We start from the raw sequence: 13,127 nt of genomic DNA, 5'->3' as shown, positions 1-13,127 counted from the left end.
CACTTTGTAGACCAGGCTGGCCTCGAACTCAGAAATCCGCCTGCCTCTGCCTCCCGAGTGCTGGGATTAAAGGCGTGCGCCACCACGCCCGGCCCATTTTTTTTTTAAATATGTGAGCATGCCACTTGAATTCAGATTTTTTTAAAAAGATTTATTATATGTAAGTACATTGTAGCAGTTCTCAGACACTCCATATTTTTGGATGCAAAGTTGTTTTTTTTTTTTTAAATCTGGTTTTGTGTTTTTATTGGGGTTTTATCATGGGCAGGAGCTGCTACCACAAGGTATGCCCCTCCCACCAAGTAAGTCCATTCTAATCCTCCTGTGCTTTCTGGGACTTTCTTTTTCTTTGTGCTGCTCTTTGTGAAGTTAGCAGCAACTTCAGGCTCCTCAGAAAATTTCCTTTTCTTCTTAGGGATGGGGGGCTTACTGCCTCCTCTTCTGGTTCACTGGCCACTTCCTCCTTAGGTGAGGACTTCTTTCTCTTAGGAGCACTTACACTGCTGGTGGCCATCTCTTCAAGGTCACTGGCCAACTCCTCCTTGGGAGCTTTCTTTTTCTTGGTTTTAGGTAGAGAGACAGGTGGGTCTTCCATTCCATTTTCCTGTAGGGTCTCCTGTGGTTTTAACTTTTTCTTAGGTTTGTCATGTACCTCCTCCAGACACAGAACAGGGAGAGCAGGAATTCACACTACCCAGGTTGAGGACTCCTGGGAGGCAGCTGAGGACAGAGCACACTTGCCCATGGAATGGGCCATGTGCTACAACCAGCATTCTGGGCTCTTGTCAAGTTCTCTCAGCACCTATCTCTTCCCTCGCACTCTTCTGGGGTACTGCTGTTTTCTGATGAGGACAGGGGTAGTGCAGCCAGTCGCTTTTTTTCCTTCTTTAAGCGCTTCTTCTCCTGTTTTTCCAGCTTTCTGGTGATTTCAGCAGTCGCTTCCTTAGCCTGAACCACGGCTTCCTTCATGACATCAGGTTCTTCCGTGGGATCTCTCCAGTCTCATAGAAAGACAGCCGTTCCTCAACTTGTTCTTGGAGTTTTCCCCCAAATACACTTGTGGGGAACCTCAGAGAAGCAATCAATTCTCGAGGCAATATTGCATTTGTTTGCTAGGTATCCGGAGATACGGCCCTTGTTCTTTGCAGCTGCTCGGCCAATGAAGGTGGAATGAAAAATGAGTCCATATTTTGGTGTGTAACTCCTTGTCTTCAGAGCTCATGTGTCAACCTAGCTCCCAGAGGCAGAGAGGGAAGGCATCCAATTTGCTGACCTGGAAATTCATTCCCTTTTTGCTGGGCCCTAGGAATCACTCAGACACCAGAACTGGCCATCACCTTGCCAACCTAGCTCCCAGAGGACAAAGTTTTAAATATATATTCAGTGTCTTAAATGCTTGCATTTTGTAATTGGGCCTTTCACTTCTCCATGCTTCTTCTCTTAAAATTGTTGTAAGCTGTGAGCAACGATAGTGTTGCTTTGAGTTGTTAAAACGTTCCTTTTCTATTGTGCGTACCACTAATCCCAAAACATTTGGCTAAATTATCCATTTCATGATTGAGATTCATTTGTTTTCATTTGTGGCTGGGGATATAGGCCCATGCTTGCAGTGTGCCCAACACTCTGGTTTTCATTTCTAGCACTGCAAGCAAAAGGAAAAAAAATGTCCAAAACAAAACTACAACTTTTTTTCATGGACATGTATTTGGGTTCAACAGTTGCTTTAGACTTTGAGAAAGTAACAATTGATGGGTCTATACCCCCCTTCCCCCCAAAATAGACGTGGCTACAGATTGTCAATGGATGTTTTATCTTTAAAATGTTTTATCTCCAAAAGGGAAAAAGTTAATCACAACATAGCTGGATTCTTTTTCTTCCTTTCCTCCTCCCTCCCTCCCTCAAGAAAAGATCTCATGTAGCCTAGGCTATGTTTGGAGGTATGTAGCCAAGGCTAGCCTTGAATTCCTGATCCTTCTCTGAGTGCTGGGATTACAAGGGGGAGCCACTCTGTCCCACTTGGAAATATCTAATGAGCTTACACTATGTAATTTATCTTTAATCATTAACTTTAAATAGTAAATTAGTATTATGTTGGAATCAGGCTAAGCAGTCACATCATAGTACAATAGTAAAGATACTTTGAATGACACATTTTTATCAAATATTATAGTTATAGCTGAGGTTATGAGATTTGTAGACTGAATATTTCAGCATATGAAATCCACCCCCACACCCAAAGTGTTTCCTAGGAACAGTTAAATATAAAAAAAATGTATGCTGTGGTTTGGATGGTGTTTTTTTTTTTTTTTTTTTTTTTTTTTTTTTACCCCTAGAGCTTGTGTGTGGAAATATAGAGTTGGAGGATCCTTTTAGAGGTAGGTGCTTACTGGGATGTAATTAGGTGATTGTGTTGGCCTTGGAAGTCACTGTTTGTCTTCTGGAATGAATTTGTTCTTGAGAGAGTTGGTTGTTATAAATGAGTGAGCTAGCTGGGCGGTAGAAGAGCACACCTTTAATCCCAGCATTTGGGAGGCAGAGGCAGGCAGATCTCTATGAGATCAAGGCTAGTCCAGTGTATAGCGCACATCCAAGACATCCAGGGTTTTACAGAGAAAACCTGTTTTGAAAAATGAAAATATAAATAGATAGATAGATAGATAGGTAGATAGATAGATAAGCGAGCGAGCTTTCATGTCTTGTCGTCCTGTTTTGCCACCTAATCTCTCTCATTGCATATACTTCTGCCATTAAGCCATTTGCCAAGAAGTTGAGTGCCAGAAGGCACTCAACAGGGCTGAGCAAAAGTCAGTACCATGGTCATGAACCTGTTTTCTTTGTAAAGTGTTCAATCTAAAGCTAGATTGTCATAACAGTTAAAAACAGACTAATACAATATTTAATACATCAGCCCAGGTCCCACGAGCCACAAGTCATGCTTCATATACATAGCTTAAAGGTATCTTTGTATAAGATCTTTTAGTCTATCTGCATTCTAACTGTGCCCTACCAAGGCTGGAATTTTCCCTCTGGCGTTATGTCACTCAAACTTTTAAATTTTGCAGCATTCTGGATTTCAAATTCTTGGTTCAGAATGTTTAATTTGTATTACATAGTTTACCGAGACCTTGAGGTGATCATTTATTTAATAGCATCTTGGATATTTTTATATGTTTATTAAAGGAACCAAGAAGACTGAAAAATTTTAACAAGATCCCATCATCTGCCCATTTACCAGGGTGACTGACTTTTTGGCTGGTGTATACATAAACATTAGAACAGTGTGCTTGAAAACAAAAGAATGTTTAAGACAGAATAAAGGATATAGAGAGAGCAGTGAATGTTTTTAAGTGCTCAAACGGAAACACTGGTTGTTAGGCGGAAGATATGGTCAAAGTATGTAGCTGCATATTTCCCAGGTTTCTATTTTTTTTTCCTTTTCTATCATTTCAGATAGAAATGTTTAAGGGAAACAGCAGGGAAGGGCTGCTAGAAACATAGCAATTTGGCTTACCAAGATCATTATATTTAGTACTTTAATGTCTAGCTTTTGAGGTGGGGGTGCAGGGTATTGTATTTAAGAAAAAGTAAACAGTTGTTCTTAATTATAGTATACCACGGGACTTGGTGTGTTGGCTTCAAACAAAAATACTGCAGCTTTTTCACTATTAAAGGAACATGGGTGATTAGATGGAATTGATCATCTGAGTGGTTATGATTGGGAATAATTGCCATTAAATAATGCTAAGTTTTGGAAACTTAACAGTAAAGTTCAAATGAATTCATGGCTTAGAATTCAAGCAAAGCAGCTTATTGTGTAATATAGTGTTTTTCACTTCCTTAGAGAGACAAATGATTTTTTTCTGTTTGCATAATGTATTACACTTTCAAGATTCATACATCACCTGGTGTACTTTATATAATAATAATGTAATAAAACATTCCTAGGATTTGACATATTGAAAAACATTGTCTGCTTAAAGAAATGAGCTTGCATAAATTACTTGAAGAACCCATAACCGAGGTCTTTTCCTCTCTCATTCAGCTGTCAGGGCTCTTGATAGTTCATTTCTGGCACCTAGGATCTTGATTTCTCTGCTTGACAATAATATTGTAATTTTAATCTACATTGGTGTGTTGGATGGGAGCTGTGGTCTAGCACTGAGCCCTGGGCAAGAGGTCTTTGTGTTGGGTCCTGGCTTCATGCTCCATGCTGGCTATCCTTGAGCTATGCCCCTTGCCATGGAACGAAGGATCTTCATTGCTAATGGGACACACCTGTGTACCCCCGAAAACACAAAAACAGCATGTACAAATGAATCTACAAACCTCAAACTATCATATCAAAATTTGCTTAAAACCATCTTGTACTTTTAGTGGCCATTAGATTTTCTTTGTCAGGTTTTCATTCCAGTACCCATTATCTAGGATGCTGGGTGTGTGTAGAGAAGGGGTGGGGTGATGTCCAGCACCAGCTCACCACCATCTTTCTACCTAGAACTCCATGGAATCTGAGAATTCTGAATTGTGCTCTGGCCTGCCAGGTGGGCATGAGATATATTTGTAATGAAGGAGGATAGATTGTATTGGATTTTATAAATAGTATGGGGCTGGACTGCTGGACTACTACTTGGTATGTGTTTTTTTTTTTTTTTTTTTAAATCAGACCTATAATGTAAGGATTGGATTAAGAAGTTATATTATAATTTTTTTGTAAATAAAAACAGTATTGAATTTGATTTCATATATTGCCAAACTGCATGACTAGTGAACACTTGTTGAGCTATACTTAGAAGAATAATGACAGCCATTACATAGTATTACGTCAGCTCTTTTAGAGTTGAATACTTTCATATATATATATTACAAAATGGAAACTTAACAATTAGAATGTAGAAATATTAGTTTCTGTGGTGATTTGAATAGCTATGGCCCACCATAGACTCCTGTGTTTGACTGCTTGGAACATAGGGAGTGGAACTATTAGGAGGTGTGAACTTGTTGGGGTAGGTATGACCTTGTTGGAGGAAGTGTGTCACTGTGGAGGCCGGCTTTGAGGTCTCATGTCTGCTCAAGCTACACCCAGGGTGACACAGTCTCCTTCCGCTGCCTGCGGATCCAGATGTAGAACTCTGCCCCTTTTCCAGCACCATGTCTGCCTGCAAGCTGCCATGCTTTCCATCATAATAATAAAGGATTAAACCTCTGAAACTGTAAGCTAGCCCTAAGTAAATGTTTCCCTTTATAGTAGCTGCTGTGGTCATGGTGTCTCTTCACGGCATTAGAAACCCTAACTAAAACAGTTTCATTTACCTATTTTATGGACATTCACTGTTTCTCCCCCCCCCCAAGTCCCCCAGCTGAATATTCTATTAGAAGAAACTTCCAGAGAAAAGAGATATATATCTTGATTTAAACAAAACAAGACTTGGTATATCAGAGAGCATTTGCCATTTGCCATTAAGCATTTTAAAGGTAAGTTATTATGATAACTCATGAAGCATATGGACAACACAATGACTACTACCTTGAAAGAAACACATTCCTTCTTGTCCTTGATTATGGCAACTGTTCTGGGTTTTTAAAGAAATCGTCTTAGCATTGCTTTCTTTCTCTTGGCTACAAAATTCACAGTGTGAACTTTGCCTTTTCAGGCTAACCGTGTATGTCCACATTTGGTTGTCTTCATTACTACCAGGGAGTGGAGGGTGGAGGGTGACTAGTGTTTACGATGAAGAGCAAAAGATGTGATAAGAGATGAGGTGACATTAAGAAATCATTGTGGCCTGGCATGGTGGGGGCACATATAATCCTGTCACTCAGGAGACAGGAGGATTCCAAGAAATTTGAGACCAGCTTGGTCAATATGTTTGAGGTTGATATGGAGTGAGGCTCTAAAAACAAGCAAAAAGGCAGACAATCAAAACAAGAATCAACCAAATATTCTGCACCAAATTTGTGGTTATAAACATCCCTTTCTGTCCATTCCTCTCTACTGTCATCACTTCCTCTTCCTTCTTCACTTTTTCCTTCCCTTATCTAGGTCTGCACTGAATATTCATTTAGTTTTTTTTTTAAAATATGTTGCTTTTTCTCTCTGTGCACATACACATGAATGAATGCCTCTCTATGTATGTGTATAAAGACAACCTGCTGGAGTTGCTCCTTCTACCATTGGGATCCCAGGGATTGAACTCAGGTCATCAGGCTTGGTTATTTTACCTGCTGAGTCACCTTGCTATCCCTGTACTGAATACTTGTCATATGCATAGATTGTTCTGAATAAAAATAAGCAAAAAAATGGGAAACATTTACAAGTATATCTGTTAATGACAAGATATAAAAGCAATTATAATACCAGTCACACTCTCAACTACTATGTTTATTCCTTCATCTTATAGTAACCCTATTGGGTAGAAACTATTACTGTCTACCTTTGTCATATTGGGACTGTGAGTGACTAGGTGATTTCACTAAGGTCACACAGCAGTAAGTAACAGTGCTAGAAACCAACCAGTTTGCCCTCAGGTACCATGTCCTTCACTAATGCCATCATTGTGCTGTTCTGCCTGGCAGCATAGCCATATACACCACCATGAATGAAGCAGCTAGGAATTTCAAGAAAAGAAAAGGGAAGGGTACTCAGGAGTATTTGGCCACCAGTGTAGAAACCACTCTTGGTATTTCAGACAGTAGATTTAATGTGAGGAATTGGTTACAGGGGTAATGGGAAAGCCAAAGAGATGAACTTACCTAGAACATAAAGACTGCTAATGGTAAGGCTGAGGTACCAAAATCAGGAAGGGAATATGACACAGACTCTAGGGCCCTCATGTCTAATGCTGCTGCTGCAGATCTGGGCTCCAGATACCATTGTCTCTGTGGCTGCTGGAGCCAGACTCCTAGGCTGTGTCTCATTTGCAGCAGCAGCTGCTGCCTTTGTAGGTCTTCCTACTTACTTTCTAGATCCCTGGATAAAGTCAGGAACAGGAAAGAAAAAGAAAACCTGGTTTCTGTATTCTTCCTGGTTTCTAGTCTCCCATCAGACTCCTACTGAGACTCTATCAGAGATTTAGCTGCTAGGGGTACCTGGAAAATGTAGTTTTTCGGGCTTTTTTTTCTGGGAAACACTCACTGAATATATTACAAAGTTAGAGTGGGTTACAAGCCAAAGGATAACCTTCACAGAGCCTCTTTATTAGTTCCTATTGCTGTGATGAGACACCTAGACCAAGGAACTTACAGAACAAAGAATTTATTTGAGCATTCCAGTTTTAGAGGGTGAGAGTCCATGACCATCATGAGCTGGAGCTTACATCTTGATCTATCTCTTGAGCTATCTCTCCAGCCTTGTAATCGGGGATACTTTCTACCAAGAGAGTATTACATTACTTTCTTTGTTTTTATTAGGTATTTTCTTTATTTACATTTCAAATGCTATCCCAAAAGTCCCCCAGATCCCCCCCCCACTCCCCTATCCACCCACTCCCACTTCTTGGCCCTGGCATTCCCCTGTACTGAGGCATATAAAGTTTGCAAGACCAAGGGGCCTCTCTTCCCAATGATGGCCGACTAGGCCATCTTTCTTAAATATGACAATGGGAAGAAAAAATGCTCTGGAAAGATCTTTCTAAGTAAATCCGTGTTGATTCTTTAAAGATGAGTCTGAGTTTCCTGAGAAAGTAGTGTTCCAGGCAAAAGACGATTTTTTTTTCTCTCTCTCAAAGGGTAAAAGCCTTAGCTGGTCTGCTACTATTTGAGATGGAGAGGAGCTTAGAATTGCTGATGTGTAGGATGTAAATTGAGCTACAAACATGAGCTCAGAGTATATTGCATGTGCAAGGATTTTGATACTGTCCCTAAGTACTGACAGCAGCCAACCACTGAAGGGTTTCACTCAGCATGAAAAGCCTGTTTGAAGCTGGGAGGTGGTGACACAAGCCTTTAGTCCTAGCACTCAGGAGGCAGAGAGCGGTGGATTGCTGATTTTGATGCCAGCCTGGTCTACAGAGTGAGTTTCAAGACAACTGGCTACACAGAGAAATGTTGTCTCGGGAACCAACCAACCAACCAACCAACCAACCAAAAACAAACACACAAACAAAAAAGGTCTATTTGAATTTTGACTCAGGACTGCAGCTCATTTGGTTGTTACCAGTTTGGCTATAGCTGTTGTTAAACATTGAGATGCCTCCTTCCAAGCTCTGGTTACTACAGCCTTATGCATGTCAATTATTCTGTGACCCCCCCCCCCAGATCCAGCAACTGGGAAGTGGTGCCAAGTACAGTGGGACCACTGAAATTGGATCCCGTCCTTTGGAATGTTTATCAGCTTTCCAAAATGTAACAAAAATTCCTCAAGCAATACATTTAAGAAGAGAAAATGATTTGTTTTTGTTCACAGTTTCATGACTTTTTGCCCATGATCAATTGACTCTGCCCCTTTAAGCCTGTGGTGAGGCAGTAGTGGATGGTGAAACTATCTCATGGCCAGGATGCCAAAAAGAACGGGAGAAAAGGGTCAGAATCCCAAATCCTGTTCCAGGGATCACACCAAGGGTTGGGGGAAAACATACTAGGCCGTACCTCTTAAAGGTCCCGCCTCCTCCCCAAAGTGCCATAGGCTGGGAGCCAAGCCATGGTACATGGTACTTTGGGGGACACTTACCCTAAAACATAGCACCTGGTCAGCACCATGCACACTGACCGTTAAAAATTCTGAGTGTCAATGTCAGTTTTACAATGCCAGATTAATGTTTAGCTTTGTTGGTTCTTCAGCTCACTTTACTGCACTGTAAAGAGAATTATGGCTGTTCTAAGTCAGTGGTTTCCAAAATGTGGTCTCTAGACCAGCATTAACATCATTATCTGGAAAGTGATTAGAAATGCAAATATCAGTCCATCCTCTACTGAATCAGAAACTCCAAGACTAGAGCCCAGGGGTGTCTATTTTAACCAGTCCTCTCCAACTTGAGATCTATTCCTTGGCGCTTCTTGTTTTCATAAACATCTAAATATATGCCTGTTGAACAATTAGCTCTTATTAACTAAAGTTTGAAGAAATCAGTCTTCTTTAGGTTAGTGGTGTAAGTGAGGGCATAGGGTTGACTTGCTCAGCCTGAGGATGCAGTACATACATGCTAATTTTAAATTAGCTAAATTTAGCTAAAATTTTAAAAAGCATTATGTAATGGGATGCCGCAGAAATGGTATATGTTGAGATCTGTAACTGACATATATATATATACACATACACACACAGAGAAATATATATTAATATATGCATATTAAAGTTTCTGTATTTTATTATGCTTAACATCTTGGGATGGTCCAGAGCACTAGAAGTTCTATCTCTTTCACAGAAAGCCGATTTCCAGAGATAATAAAAGATTTGCCTGGGCCTTTGATAGACAAACCTAAACTCCTATCTATATCTCCTATTTTGAAGATAGCACAGTTGGACAGTTGGGTACGCTGCTTTGCTGTCCTCGGTCACCCAGTACACTGGGCACTAGTGCACTATACATTGTTCCTTTGACCAGAACCTGCTGGAATTATTCACACCACTCTCTCTGAAGCCTGTTTGTCTCTTTCCCTTACTTCCCATGCTCATGGTTTCCCCTCCCCTCTTCTGCGTACTAGCTATCCTGGTCCAGTTCCATTCGTCTCTGTGGCATGATACAAATCCTCTTGGAAACTAATAAACTTCTTTCAAAGACTGCCTGTGTGTTTGTTGTCTAACCATACTCTAAGAAGAGAAACTCCAAGTGCATATTAGACAGAGTTGAGTCTCCATTAGGCTCTGTCATTTACCCATCATATTACTTTAATTTTCCCCAGACAGCTTTAGCAACTTTAGAGATTACAGCAGAACAGACAGCATAATATGCATCGAGTGAATGAGACCTGAAATATACAGTTGTATGTCCAAGGTGCTAAGAAAATCAAGTAATCAAGTAGAATATATGAGATCTGCATGAGGAAGAGCTAACACAGGGGTGGGAAGGTTTAACCAGGGTAATTAATGTTAAGGAGATGAGGAGAATAGGGCATATGAGAGAGAGACACCATCAACTAAAATGAAATATGTAGGAAGATTCATAGGATACCTGATAATTTGTAAGCTATTTAAAACGTAAAAGAAAAAATCCTGGAGTGAAAAAATACCCCCTTGGCTCAAACATGACCAAGTATAGCACATGAATTAAATAGCTGCTCAGGATTGATATGTCCTTCCTAATGTTCAATTAGCAACAGCAACACAGCAGGGGCTATTTTCTGCACTGCTCTTTATATTCTCCAACTGAAAACATCCCCTTCCCCCCTTCACATTAAATGATGGCTGCTGTCCCTGTTAAGGGACTGAAGTCTGATAATTAGTCTTGTAAACAAGAGAATTAAGGGGAGCATAGTTTATCCCTTTGCCTCAGCTCAAGTGTCACTTTGACACGCTATGCCTACCTTGGCTAATTACCTGATAAGCAAACTTATCAGGCAATAGGGAAGAGAGCAAGAATTTGGAATTTGAAACCATGTTGGCCTTCAGACAAATGTGGTTCTGTGACCTTCAGCAAATCACTTAATAGTTCCAAACTTCGGTTTCTTTATCTGTAAAAAGGAGATAAGAATATCTAACTAGGAAAGATGTTCCAAGAAAGCTGTGTCAAGTAAGTAATGTATCTCGTTAGTGGGAGGCATGGAATATGAACCTGGCTAGTCTGAAGCCAACAAACAACCAGGTCTCAGCACAGCCCCTAGGTGGCACTTCAACTGGTTAGCTTTCCTATCCAGCACCTTCTTTATCCCCTGCACCATCCTCTTAATAGTGGCTGGGATAAAAATATTGTTCAGGATTTGAATCATCTCCTTCTTACTCACTGAAATTAATTACCTATATGAGATTTTATATCTGGAAACCAAAGACTCCCTCACATGTGCACAGTCATTGGATGTACTTCCTTCTAGCTCAAAGACAGCTTTCAGCTGGCAACCCAGTCACTTTGGTCACTGAGCTCCCTGGTCTAGTCATCTCAGGAGAAATCTCTCTCTCTCTCTCTCTCTCTCTCTCTCTCTCTCTCTCTCTCTCTCTCTCTCTCTCTCTTCCCCCCCCTTCCTCCCTCCCCGCTCTCTCAGCTTCTGATTCTCCTGCTTCTTCTACTTCCGGAGTGGTGGGATTACAGGCTGACACCATTATGCATGGCTAAGAGAATGTCACTTGTGTATCCTCCAGAGCAAGTGGGCAATATTCAAGCAAGTCCCACCTCAAGGCACGCCTTGGCTCATTTAGAAGCCTTCCTTTATGCCAGTGTTTCCTAACCTGTGGGTCATGACCCCTCTACAAATCTCTCTGTCTTCAGAAATATTTACATTATGATTCATAAGAGTAGTAAAATTATAGTTCTGGAATAGCAACACAAATAATTTTTACAGTTAGGGGTCCTCATAGCATGAGGAACGCTATTAAAGGGTCTCAGCATTAGGGAGGCAGAGGACTACAGCTTTATGGTATCAAGCTTCTAATTCTCTCAGGTCCTCTTTTTGGAATTCTTCTGGAGGCATCTCACTCAGATTTCTACTTAGGATAGTGCCCTTCTGGCTAGGCTTAGGTGCTCTAGGGAGGGTTTTGTGGTGAAGTTGCCAAAGGTTTCAAGTATTTCCATGCCTGAGTCCAATTGACCATTCTTTTCTTTTTCTTTTCACATTTCTTTTTATTTTATTTTTTTTATTAGATATTTTCTTCATTTACATTTCAAATGCTATCCCCAAAGTCCCCTATACCCTACCCCCCCCCCGGCCCTGCTCCCCAACCCACCGACTCCTGCTTCCTAGCCCTGGCATTCCCCTGTACTGGGGCATATGATCTTTGCAAGACCAAGGGCCTCTCCTCCCATTGATGGCTGACTAGGCTATCCTCCAATTGACCATTCTTGAATTTCTAGTTTGACTTCTTTTGTTGTTGTTGTTGTTTTTTAAATGAGTTTTTTGCACATGACCAGGAGCCTGAGAAAGTGTCATGAAACGTCTTTTGATTCACTAATCGATTGCATGTAAGACCCAACCTGGTTTGGAATGTTTTGATTTGAAACAACTGCATGCATATTGTGCTCCTGCAGAAATGGCCAGTTAACCCACGTTCACAGCTCCGGAGAAGGAGTCTTTTTGGACAGTCCCCTCCTTGGGGATAATGATTTTTCATTCTCCAACACACAGGATAACATTCTATAGCCTTATTATTGTAGTTTCAGATAAAGCTCTATTCTTCAACTTCTTTGACACAATGGTTTTTGTTCCAAGAGCATAGATTAGTGCAATTTTGAGTTGCAGGTCAGTGTGGGTCTTGTATGTCATTTGAAGAGGTAGCTTATTTTTTGTCTGCAATGGGGCCAGAGAGTAAAACATTCTAAGCTTCACAGACAAAAAATGTCTGCCACAAAACTATAGAACCTTGACTGTGTAGCATGAATGCAGTCATAAGTGATCTGACAAGACCATTTACAGAGAACAGGGCAGACTGGGCTGCTATGTGCTTCCTTTATAGCCCTCTTCTTTGGCTTTTTGTGAACACTCAGCATTTGCACCTTGAGCTTATTTATTTTGGCCCAAGGTATTTTTTCATCCTAATTTGTTTTTAAGCGATTTTATTTTCATTACAAGATTATTCCTATCTCCCAAAAGGCTGAAAAAAATTAATGCAGAAAATGGCACATAATGAAGAATGCACCTAATAAGGAATGATCCACCCACACCCTGTCCTCTGTCAATCCCACCCACTCTCAAATGCTCCTGTAATTTCTTTGGTAAGTAAAAGGAGCCTTCATTATATTACATTATATTCAGCAAACTATTTTTAACATCTTGAGAGTTGTGTTTCTACTTCCATAGAGTTATTTTCATGAATCAAGTGCATTCTTTTCTACACATGTCTAAGTTTGGAATGAACAGCATCAAGTTTTCTATTACTATCATCGGAACTGTGTTTACTCTTTTGGTTTACTTTGTTTTTCTTTTTCTTTCTCTTTCTTCCTTCCTTTCTTTCTTCCTTCCTTCCTTCCTTTCTTTCTTTCTTTCTTTCTTTCTTTCTTTCTTTCTTTCTTTCTTTCTTTCTTTCTTTCTTTCTTTCTTTCTTTCTT

At 40.4% G+C, this 13,127-nt stretch overlaps 1 pseudogene; it reads right to left on the bottom strand.

The window, feature by feature from the left end:
- Nucleotides 1–313: 313 nt before the first annotated feature.
- On the bottom strand, nucleotides 314–7,296 carry LOC110286431 (annotated as a pseudogene).
- Nucleotides 7,297–13,127: the final 5,831 nt, after the last annotated feature.

Source organism: Mus caroli, chromosome X (assembly GCF_900094665.2).
Source record: "Mus caroli chromosome X, CAROLI_EIJ_v1.1, whole genome shotgun sequence".
NCBI lineage: Eukaryota > Metazoa > Chordata > Mammalia > Rodentia > Muridae > Mus > Mus caroli.
The sequence above is the reverse complement of the archived record's forward strand: the minus strand, read 5'-3'. Positions and strand labels throughout refer to the sequence as shown.